This window comes from Sinocyclocheilus grahami, unplaced genomic scaffold, assembly GCF_001515645.1.
Source record: "Sinocyclocheilus grahami isolate Dianchi unplaced genomic scaffold, SAMN03320097.WGS_v1.1 scaffold63.1, whole genome shotgun sequence".
Classification (NCBI taxonomy): domain Eukaryota; kingdom Metazoa; phylum Chordata; class Actinopteri; order Cypriniformes; family Cyprinidae; genus Sinocyclocheilus; species Sinocyclocheilus grahami.
Genome location: NW_015505242.1, coordinates 78,906 through 90,975, shown reverse-complemented (window position 1 = coordinate 90,975; position 12,070 = coordinate 78,906). Strand labels below are relative to the sequence as shown.

At 36.2% G+C, this 12,070-nt stretch overlaps 2 long non-coding RNA genes across 2 annotated transcripts; one reads left to right on the top strand and one right to left on the bottom strand.

The window, feature by feature from the left end:
- Window positions 1–2,622: 2,622 nt before the first annotated feature.
- LOC107584847 (uncharacterized) lies at window positions 2,623–4,342 on the top strand. The gene is made up of 2 exons (XR_001609183.1): window positions 2,623–3,890; window positions 4,045–4,342. It is a non-coding gene; the product is annotated as an uncharacterized lncRNA (long non-coding RNA).
- On the bottom strand, window positions 3,940–8,189 carry LOC107584846 (uncharacterized). Its single transcript, XR_001609182.1, has 3 exons — window positions 8,035–8,189; window positions 7,804–7,930; window positions 3,940–4,342 (listed from the first exon to the last, which is right to left on the bottom strand). It is a non-coding gene; the product is annotated as an uncharacterized lncRNA (long non-coding RNA).
- Between the last annotated feature and the right edge of the window lie 3,881 nt (window positions 8,190–12,070).

Genomic DNA, 12,070 nt, shown 5'->3' with positions numbered 1-12,070 from the left:
AAATACTTACCTGTTAGGGCCAGACTCCTGGGCCCGGGGTAGAGCTCAAGGCTTGGAATCAGGAATAGATTCCTTTAAGGGAATACGACCAAAAGCCTAGAATCATACTAATCTTGGCCTGTCACACAGGGGCTACCACACGTTTCACTTTGTATGTGCTGAAGGAACTGTCTCAACAGACCCCTAGTAGCAACAACCTGTTAAAGTAGGTATCCAGAGGATACATAGGAGGAGTGGTGCCCAAGGCGGAACCGGGGTTTTAAACCACTCAGAAAGAGCACGAAGCTGTTGCGCGTAGCTCTTACCGTACAGGATTTTAGAAAAGTGGGTAAAGCATAACGTGCACACTTACCACTTATGTGGATTTTAGAAAGTGGGCAAAGCATAACGTGCACACTTACCATCTATGTGGATTTGTAGAAAAGTGTGCAAAGCTTAACGTGTGCACTTACCATAGTATTTGGATTTAGAGTTTTCCAAGCATCTGTTTGCAGATACCCGAGAGTACTGGGCCAAACGGGAGAGGCAAGCTCAAATACAACCCTCAAAGGTGAGGGGAGCACTGCCCGAGACGGCATTTACACAGGGAGGTTCTCGTAATGCCACCTATACCTCCGCTTGATGCCTCAGCAAGAGGGGATATCCTGGTGATCGGGAAGCCCCTCAGGGCGACAACCGCGGGAAGCAGATGGCTGCCCCTTTTTCCTCAAAAAGAGAGACAAACGAGAGCGGAGCTTTTTACCTTGGAAAAAACGCTCGCAATGCACGCCGATTGCCCCCTCGGAGGGCAATGCTCTTCGCCCAAACAAATAACGCATAGATCGTGTGGTTCATCAGATGTTAAACAACGTCAAAACTCATGCTCTTCGCCCAAACAAATAACGCATAGATCGTGTGGTTCATCAGATGTTAAACAACGTCAAAACACAGATGCACACATCCTTAAACACTTTGCTAGTGCTCGCCATAATGAGATGAATAGAGATCGCTCTTACCACAGAATTGCACGCTTCAAACTAAACAGTCAATGAAGACGAAGAAGTGAATGATGTGTGCTCCCGGCGCCTATTTATACTATAGTCACACCGGTAGTGACATCATGGCTGTCGCTGGCCAACGAGTTGGTGTTTTTTCAATGTATGCTTCAGACACGGGTCACGACGAGGCGTTCCCCATAGCGACCCCTAGAGGACGCAGTTCGAAGTTCCCATGAAAGGGAACTGTTTTTGCTGCTTAATATTTTTGTGGAAAATGGAAATCGTTATACATGACCATTCAAAAATGTAGGTTGAGTAAGATTTTAAAGTAATAATAATACTTTTATTTAGCAAGGATGCATTAAATGTATCAAAAGTGACAGTAAAGGAATTTATAATGGTACAAACGAAAGAAAAAAAATGTAATTCATTGAAGAATCCTGAAAATAATTTATCATGATTTCCACAAAAATATTAAGCAAAAATTGTTACCAACTTTGATAATAAGAACGATTAAATTAATAATAATTGAGTACCAGTAATAACTGATAAAAAATAATCACCAAATCAGCATATTAGAACAAAGTCCCTTTATGTTTTCTGTAGTCTTTGATTAGAATGATTTCTAAACAATGATGTGACACTGAAGACTGCAGTAATGGCCACTGAAAATGTAGCTTTGCTATCACAGGATTTTTTTCTTTTTTATTAAACATTAAAAATTGTAATGTTATTTCACAAGACTACTGTTTTTACTGTATTTTTAATCACATAATGCAACAGTGAGCATAAGACACTGCTTTCAAAAACATTCAAAATCTTAACCGTTCCAAACTTTTGCCCTGTAGTGTACATGTAAGTGATTTGATTTAATAGAGAAATGGAGGTTTTAGGTCAGTTTTGCTAGCTTATAGTTTAAATGCAGTTTGAATAGTGCTGGAGGAACAACCAGAAATGTTGTAGCAGATTTGAGGAGGACTAACAAATGTGCCTGACTCCCACCACCTGTCTGTAGGACCCCATTTGCTTACAGTCTTTTTTCTATCATTGTCTGACCCTACATCCAGTCTGGCACCCTTAAATGTATAGAGCCCTCCCCCATATACGTAACCTGTATGTGCTTAATGTGATTTGCTGGTGAGAGGAGGTTTTGATGGTGCATGAGCAGCCTGAACACGGATTAGGAGGAGACATCGATCAAATGGACTGGACAGTATTATGATTATGATGCACTTTTCAGTTTTGTTGCTAAATTTAAAGATTAGTTCAACTGAAAGGTGTCATTACTGTAATTTCAATAGCGTGAAGGAAAATGGAGCAGACTATCAGAATACACTGGATATGAAAGAATAACAGCGAGAGAAAAGGGATGCAAATAATTTCAAAGAGGGAGGCATGGCTTTAGCTAATAGTGAACTGAAAATGTACTGATTTGAACTGTAGCATCTTTATACTGTGAAATATGCCATTAATCATGCCGTAAATCTTCCTTTCTTCCAAAAAGAAAAAAAAAAAGTTGAAAGAAAATGGCAATCCTGAACAAAATGTATGTAATTGCCTTAATACTTAATTGAAATAGAGACGTGTGTTAATTAGATAGGTGGAAATTTTTCAAAAATTTTTTTTTAGTTGTTATAAGATTTTTTCTTTCTGTGAATAAACTTCAAGATGGGTGTAACTGTTTTCTTGACAGGATAAAATTCGATTATTTTTTTTTGCCATATGAGAACTGATTACATTGACCAATAATGAGAGAAATAACAATCAGAAACAGAATTCTTCTCAAATTTATTAGCTCTCAGATGCAAGATCTCAGTCCAGTTTCCATCATTTAACTGAAACAAAAGGCAAAGTTGCATAAAATAAACAGATGAAAGCAGCTGAGAATGGTGTGGTGTACATTCTTTTTCTTTCAAAGTAAAAAAAAAAAAGACAAGTCATATAATAACATCTTAACATGTAGTTCCAAACACAACATTTCTCTAATACATAAAGTGACACTACAAAATGTTAAACCACTCAAAGACAAAAAGATGCACGCCAATGAATATGGAGTGAAATCCTGTGCGAAATGTACAGACTTCAGCTAGACAAAGCTATTCAGACTAATGAACATGTCTATGCTTAAAAGCAGACAACATACATTCTAGAACAATCCGAGATTGGACTCGGAGACAGTTTAGTGCATTTCTTTAATGCAAAAAAAAACAAAAACCTTTTGGTCAATTTCATAGTCACTCCTGATGAGTCCAAACATGATAATCTGTAACGTTAAAATGTAACGTTTTCTAAAGTAGGATATTTATGTAATTCTGTGCTAAAGGTGACATATGAAATAAAATCACATACAAAAACATGTTCACAAATGCATTCCAGTGTTTTGCATCACAGTGTGACAGTGAAGATCATTTGGGAGAAGTTATTTCTCTGCGTGAGAGTGTTTCAGCATTTTTGTCACTGAAAACCAGATGCATCACCTATGACTAGTTTCATTAAAATGTTACGACCTCATTCCAACCAAACTAATGGCACAGCACACGACTTGCATATGTAGTTTACAGTAACACTTATTATATTAATAAATAATTTCATTTATTTTATAATTTAGGGTTAAACTAATCCAGTGAAAGAGACTCCAAAAATATTTTTTGTTATTTACACGCAACTTCACACATTTTGGGTATCAATCTTGATTAAAAATACAGTCTATAATGTATAACAGGTGTTATAAATCTGTAACCCTGTTTCTGGACTTTAAAACTCCCCTGCTGTACAAAACATACTGATATACACACACTTACGCAGGTTTATTTCTTTTTTTGGTCCTAGGCAAAACAGCCCCCCCACATACAAGATAGGCAAAGTCCCTTTAAACATGTGCACTTCAGAAAGTAACTGATACTTTACTCTCAGGTAACAACACTATAAACTTTAAAACTCCCCTGCTGTGCTTACGCAGGTTTATTTCTTTTTTTGGTCCTAGGCAAAACAGCCCCCCCACATACAAGATGGGCAAAGTCCCTTTAAACATGTGCACTTCAGAAAGTAACTGATACTTTACTCTCAGGTAACAACACTATAGTGATATAGAGATGAAGTCTTCAACATTTTACCCTTCGGTGTCCTGACCGAATGAACATACAGTAAATTCACGCACACAATGAAAGAATGGAGAAAAGAGAGACATTCCCATATCTCAGAAACCTTTCAGTGTTGGATATGAATAGAAATTTCTGGATGCTTCCTTGGCTCAGGTTGAACGGTTTCAGGAGAGGTAGTGTTCCAGCTCCGAATAAAGGCTTGGGATATGCACTCCTTTCCGGCAAAGAATATCTGGGAAGTGATCAGCTCCATACCATCCTTCACTGAGAGAGGTAAAAGGCTGCATTGTGACATGTACAATCTCATTTTTGCAACACAAGATTACTCGTGATAAGTAAAGCCATATTTACAACTGAAACATGGAGCATGGTATGAATAGACACATGAATGAATCTAATATTCAAAATACATTAAAATTGCAATTCACACATACAACGCGCTTCTATGATGAGCATATTTTTGAACTCAAATTCCTTTATAATTTTTTGAAGAGCATGTAGATTAAATAAAAAATGTTACACCGTGTCTACACCAGCTGCGAGCTTGCGCGGCACGACAAAATACAATAGAACTCATTATAATCAGTGATGCTGTCTACACTGAATCGACAAGACAAATCCCTTACAGAAAACTGCTGCTGCGTTTTATTTGACGTATTGACACACATTTCAATTGATTTTCAACGGTCGCTTTGTCGCGTCCAGTGTAGACAGACTTCAGCTGTTGCGGCGCTATCGCATCCGGTGTAGACACGGTGTTAGAGTACTACAACTGTCCTAATAATGAAAAAAAGAGCAGCACTGAAAAAGTAGTTGGCAAAATAAATACAAATATTTTAACAAAAATTTCAAAAATGATCGGAAAAACTTTTTTCTATCAAATCAAAATATTGTACTTGCAACCAAAATGCAACAGTCCCTGAAGTTCCTCATGAGTATGTTGAGATTAGTAAGTCTCTTAAAATGTCATAAAAGGGTAAAATTATCAGCTCCCATTATTAAAAAATAAATAAAGCAGCTCCCATTATATATATATATATAAAGTGGGTACGGAAAGTATTCAGACCCCCTTACATTTTTCACTCTTTGTTATATTGCAGCCATTTGCTAAAATCATTTAAGTACATTTTTTTTCCTCATTAATGGACGCACAGCACCCCATATTGACAGAAAAACACAGAATTGTTGACATTTTTGCAGATTTATTAAAAAAGAAAAACTGAAATATCACATGGTCCTAAGTATTCAGACCCTTTGCTATGTCAACAATTCTGTGTTTTTCTGTCAATATGGGGTGCTGTGTGTACATTAATGAGGAAAAAAAATAACTTAAATGATTTTAGCAAATGGCTGCAATATAACAAAGAGTGAAAAATTTAAGGGGGTCTGAATACTTTCCGTACCCACTGTATATATACACACAAACATATTATATATTTTTTATTTATTTATAGCTTTATTACTATTACTTTATTATCTTTATCTTTATATTAATCTACGTTATCTTTTAGTAATGTGCTTTTGTCATTTTTTATTAGTTTGTTTCTATTTAGTTTTAATTTCAGTTATATTTTTAGTTATTTCAGTATTTCATTTTAAACATATTTAGTTAATTACATTTGTAATTTTATGTTATGTAGTTTACATTTCCTATCTAATATTATTTAATCTCTGATTTATTTAAAACAACAAAAACATTATTTGTGACCTGTGCTGGCAAAATGAGTCACAATGAGCAATTCAAAAATGAGTTTTTCATTTTCACATTCTCCATTAAAAGACCTTGAAAACGATTTGTTGGAATCGGGATGAAAAATGACTGAGCTACACCTGTTTGAAGTCGATAGAGTCAGCAAAGTCTATTTTGAGAAGGTTCCAAAGCAAAATCACCTGCAACGTTGCATCTTTTCCTCCACAATATTACGGAGCCCCGCACACGACATGCAAGAAAAAATAAATAAATCGTGCACACGATTTACTAATTCGTTCCCTTGATGTACTAAAACGTGCACACGATTACTATTTAATTCTCTCAATTTGCTAAATCGTGCGCATTTACTAATTCGTTCCCTTGATGTACTAAAACGTGCACACGATTACTATTTCATTCTCTCAATTTGCTAAATCGTGCGCATTTACTAATTCGTTCTCTCGATTTATAAATCATGTGCACGACTTAGCAAATCGAGGGAACGAATTAGTAAATCGTGCGCACAATTTATAAATCGAGGGAACGAAATAGTAAATCGTGCACATGATTTAGTCTACTATTTTTTTCCTGCATGCCATGTGCGGGGCTCCGTACAATATAGCTATATTTTTATTTTATCTGTTATTATAAATAAGAATAGATGCAAAAAATATATAAGAAAAAAAAACAAATAGTGAATTACCGTTTTCCTTTTACATCTAAGCAGAAGCATTCAAGAAAAACAAATAATCAAATGTAAAAATCCCTTTAGTGTGTTAATTACAAATAAATTGATTATTAAAACTACAAAAGCAGTTCAATCAAGAGCAGCGAGTGATTCGCTCTTTTCTTTTATTGTTAGATTATCATTAATGAGACAGACGTCCAATATATTAATACCTACTGTAATGCACGGATCTACGGTGGCTGTAAAGTGCAAAGCAAAGCACAATTCTGAAAACAAAATAACAAATTACAAACGCAAATCCAAGTCTAAAAAACTAAATAACAATTCAGAAAGCACAACAACAATTCAGAAAACATTATAACAAGTCAGAAAACACAATGACAAATTCGAAAACAAAATAACAAGTCAGAAAACACAACGACAAATCAGACAAACCGGAAGAGGTAGGTATAGTTTGAGACAGCGCCATTGGTTTGGGATTACTCACCGCTGACTGGACGAGACATCTGTCAATCAACGTATACAGGAAGAATCAGCCGAAGAACAGCAGAGTCGTGGTAGAAAGTTCGGAGATGGTATTAAAGTAGCTCAGTTTAAATGTATTGTATTAATTGCCCTTACTCTGGAATAAAAAATACGGGGTGTCTATTTACATTTAGTTAAAAGTGGCCATAAAATATCCGCTCCAGTGGCGCAGATGGATAAGCGCTTACCCTTGGCTTTTTGATGTGATCGACCCGGGTTTTTTTTTTCTTCCTTTTCAAATCTCGTATTAGCAATGGATTCTATTTACACTAAGGTAAAATAGCAGTATTTTTAGCAATATGCTATTTACACTAAATGCAAATACCTATTTACACTGTTAAAATAGCAGGATTTCTACTATCAAGTATACTACTTGTTGCAAATAGTGGCAATTATCTGCACTTCAGTATTGTAGTACATACCCTAACCCTACCCGATACTTTATTTTCAACTTTTTGATTATTTCCTTCATTTTTATTGAAAATAAATGCCTTTACAATGTGATACGAGATTTGAAAAGGGAGAAAAAAAATCAGAAAACGTACAAATAAAGGTAATTAAACATCTAAAATAATTATTTGGAGCATTGGGATTGCTATACGAGGGCTTAATGAACTAATTTTTGTGAAAACCTCAAAATCGACATTTTTCACTGGGTTTGTCTGTAACTCAAAATTTGCCTGTGCGCATTCCGACTCATTTTGCCAGCACGGGTCACATTTAATAGTTTTACTTAACAGTATCAACACTGAAAGCAAAATAAACAGTACATTTCTATAAACCTGGGACTTATTTGTCAATGATAAATATATACAAACTCACAAAAACACATCTCAGGCATTGAGGAACTCCTGATCACTGCGCCCAATAGCATCTGGGTTGGACAGAGGGTCCAGATCTGCAAAGAGGTTAAACCAGGCAGACATGTCCCTGGACCTTCCTTTAGGTGCTAAAAAGACACAGAGACGAATCACAACAGAAACAGCAGAAAAAGAGCATCTGAGATTGTCCATATCCATCTGTAATTTTTGACATGTCATATAAAACTCCCACCACTACTGGTAGAAGAGTTTGGACTATTCTGGGTAGGCTGTCCTCCACTGGAAGGTGGCTGGAGGGGCGGGGCTTGAAACATAGGTGGAGTCGCCCATCCTGAATAAATATGAATAACAGAAAGAAAATGAATATGAACATTGCATTGACTGCACTGAATACTAGTAGCACAACGTACAAAGGTATACTACAGTTCAAAAGTTTGGGGCTAGTAAGACTTTTTTCTTATTCTCAACAGGCTGCAGTTATTTGACCAAAAATACAGATTTTTTTTTGTATATTTTAATCTTAATTTTGATTTGGTGCTCAGGTAACATTTCCTATTTTCAATGTTGAAAACAGTTGTGTTGATTAATATTTTTGTGAAAACCGTAAAACATTTTTTTAGGATTCTTAGAAAGTTCAAAGTAACTGCATTTATTTGAAACAGAAATCTTTTATAAGATTGTAAATGTCTTTACTATCACTTTCGATCATTTGATGCATCCTTGCTGAATGAAAGTATTCATTTCTTTTAAAAACGGTAGTGTACCTTGTTCATTTCTGACATGGCATGGTTGAGTTTGTGTCACGATGGCATTCAGCAGACACTGAAATAACTGGACAAAATAAATGTCAAAAATTAGAAAATTAATGAAATTATTTCAAACTTAAACATGAAGTGTTGCTGGACAATTTAAATGAATTATAAATAAATCTGAGCTTTGGGGAAATTCAGTGCTGATACTAAATGAGTGGAAGGCCCTTCGCAAACTGCAGTCTTTTTGTTCCTTTGAGGTAACAGCTGTTAGCTCTCACAATGACTGCCATGTCTCTCACGATCACAAATACCAAAAATCAATGACACACATCGCATCGAAATAATATTTTAGAAGTCAAAAGAAACTATAATAAGAACCAAACGCCTGTCCTGACATTTATTCAACTCATCACTAGTGTTTAGTGAGTAGTGTTTAAATCACCTCAAAGGTGGTTTGACAACTTTGTCACTAAATACACCATAATCAGTCAATTTTTTCCACAAAAAATACGCAGATATGTTAAGATCTAGCGTTTATGAGCTGAAGCTGTTCTCTGATCACACCTTAGTTCCTGGCCATCCATCCAACTCATCACGGGTCTGGTTACAATGTTGCAAGCAGCCTGCTTGCTTTTATCACACTTGCTTGTATTTTTCAAGCATTTTTGTTGTACACTACTGCTACGCTGTTTTTAGCAAATAGACTGAACCATGTGTTCATAGTGTATACAGGACTCTTTGCAAAGATAAATGAATAAATATTGTAAAAAGGCAGCGTTACCGGATCCCAAACAAGACAAGGAGTCATCGAGCTCGCGCTGCGTTTCCCTGTAATAATAACCCCTTTAACTTAAACACGAATGTGACATGTCGACTTCAGTCAGCAGTTCGAAACCGCAACAGTTCGGGTCCCGATAAGTGACAGTGTGCATTCATTAAATATGAGTGTATATATTTTAATTGTTATTAGGGCATCGCATTTGCTTACCCGCTGACGTTGCCTTGAGCGCCGATAGGAACGTTCACGCACGCACGTCATTCCCGCGAGAGCGCATGCGCAAGTCCAGTCAGCCCCAGACACAAGCTGATAGTTCTCAATGGATTGACGAAAATATTCATATCTTTTTGTTATAATGTTTAAGTTAGACTATACTGGCTACGTGAAACTGCGCCTATGGGGAATTAAACACAGAGAAAAAAAAGTATTGTACATAGCATACAACAGGCCTACAATTTATAGCAAAAGGAGTCCTTTTGTGGTTGTGTTACTCTATTGTAAATTGCTTTGATTAACAGTTACAGCTAAGAGGATTCATGTAAATACACAATATAGTGGGCTACAATAACCCTGTTTTAAAAAATAATGATTTGCTGATCTTAGTTTATCCAGCATGGTCAGACTAGTATGTTTGCTGGTTTTAATTGTAGTAGTTTTAGGCTTTTGTTGTGTTTTTTTCAGCTGGTCAGGCTGAGAGTGCAGCTGCCAAGCAGGTAAACACCAGTTTCACCCATCTTTACGTTTAGTCTGACTTCAGATGCTTCTTTTCCATCAGAAGTGGCCTACAGGACAGATTAATGCATAGGCCTGCAGATAGAATGTTTAATATATTACAACACAATTCCCGTTAAAAGATTTTTAAATGCTTATGTAACAGAACTGAGGATGACAACTTGCTGGTTTTAATTAACTGGTCTCCCAGCATGGTCCGACTGGTCTGTTTGCTTGTTTTAATATAGTTTTAGTTTTTTAGCTGGTCAGGCTGGGAGTGCAGCTGCCGACAGCTAAACAACAGTTTTACCCATCTTTAATAAATGCTTATTTTCCAGCAAAAGCAGCACAGCACAATGCATAGTATAGAATAATTAATAGAATATAATTCACTTGTAAAGTTCATCTTTATTTTTATTTTTTTAAATGTGACAGAATGGAGTAGTGGCAAATAGACATTTATGCCCAAAAGATGGCGCCACTGACACAGAGAAACCAGTGATGCCTTTCATCTCAAATGTTTGTACCTTTATAACAGTAACTCAGTGGGTACATACACTCTAAAAGATGCTGGGTTAAATACAACCCAGTGCTGGGTAAAATAGGGACAAACCCAACAATTGGGCTGTTTTGAACCAGCGGTTGGGTTACTACCCAGAAGGTTGGGTTAAACATTTAATCAAACCACTGGGTCAAAACAGCCCAATTGTTGGGTTTGTCCCTATTTAACCCAGCATTTTTTAGAGTGTACAACTTAAGTATTTTGTTGTATAACAGGAACAAGATTAAATGTGTGCTACAGCAAGACCATGTTAAAGACATATATAAAAAAGAACAGCAATTTGATATCATTCATTTAAAAGTTCAAAGTAAAAAATTGTTTAAATCGATTCAGATTTGAGATGATTGAGGTGCCCCATAGTGTGTATTGTAGCTTAAGATTGGTTACATAACATCTGATATAATAAATAACTCAAAGTATACAACTGAGAAAAATCAGGAAGCTGCGGTTTTGCTTGGTACACTCAGTCGCACGCTATCAGTGTGAAAAAAACGGATCCAAAGTCACATACATACCCTAGTCTTTTCACACATATGCGTTCACATCCACACCCAGACACACGTTTGATGTACACAGACGGGCATATGCCAACACCTTACCTCACCTTGGTTCAAACAACAAAAGGCAGGGAGACATAGACTGCTTCAGAGGAGTCAAATCAACTACACTCTTAAAAATAAAGGTGCTTCACGATGCCATAGAAGAACCTTTTTTTCTAAATGGTTCCATAAAGTACCTTTAACATCTGAAGAACCTTCAGGTTCTTTGTGGCGAAAGAAGGTTCTTCAGATTATAAAAAGGTAAGAAAGAGATGGTTCTTTAAAGAACTTTTGACTGAATGGTTCTTTGTGGAACCAAAAATGGTTCTTCTATGGCATCGCTGTGAAGAACCTTTTGAAGCACCTTTATTTTTAAGAGTGTAGGAGTTAACATTCAGAGATGAACAACAAACTCAAGCACACCTGGATAAGCAGACAAACATCTGTTCACTGAAGTCTGTCGGACCTCTGAGACACACTGAGAGCGGAAACCTCAAGTGTGTTTGTGTGTTTACTCTAATATATATTACTCTATTTTTATCAATCAAGCTTTTTTTAGCCTCCAGCTGGTGAGGACAATGGATGACTTGGTCCTTCCTCAGTCACAAGGCTTATCTGCAGCTTTATGGTGATGTAACTCGTTACTGACAAAGGTTCAAGTCAGATTATTGTATATTGCATTGTAATCCCTTTTAATGAGTCGGGTGAGACAGAATGAACATATAATGAATCAGATTAATCTTATCAGTCAATTAGAGCCAAATGCAGATTTAACTCCAAAGTAGCTCCATTGTATTTGCCAGACATCACTGTAATAAACCATGCATTTCATTAAGCACATTATGATATAACATGTATTTCTTCTCAATTTTAAGTTGCTTTGGATAAAAGTGTCTGTTCAGTGAATAAATGTGAATGTAAATACA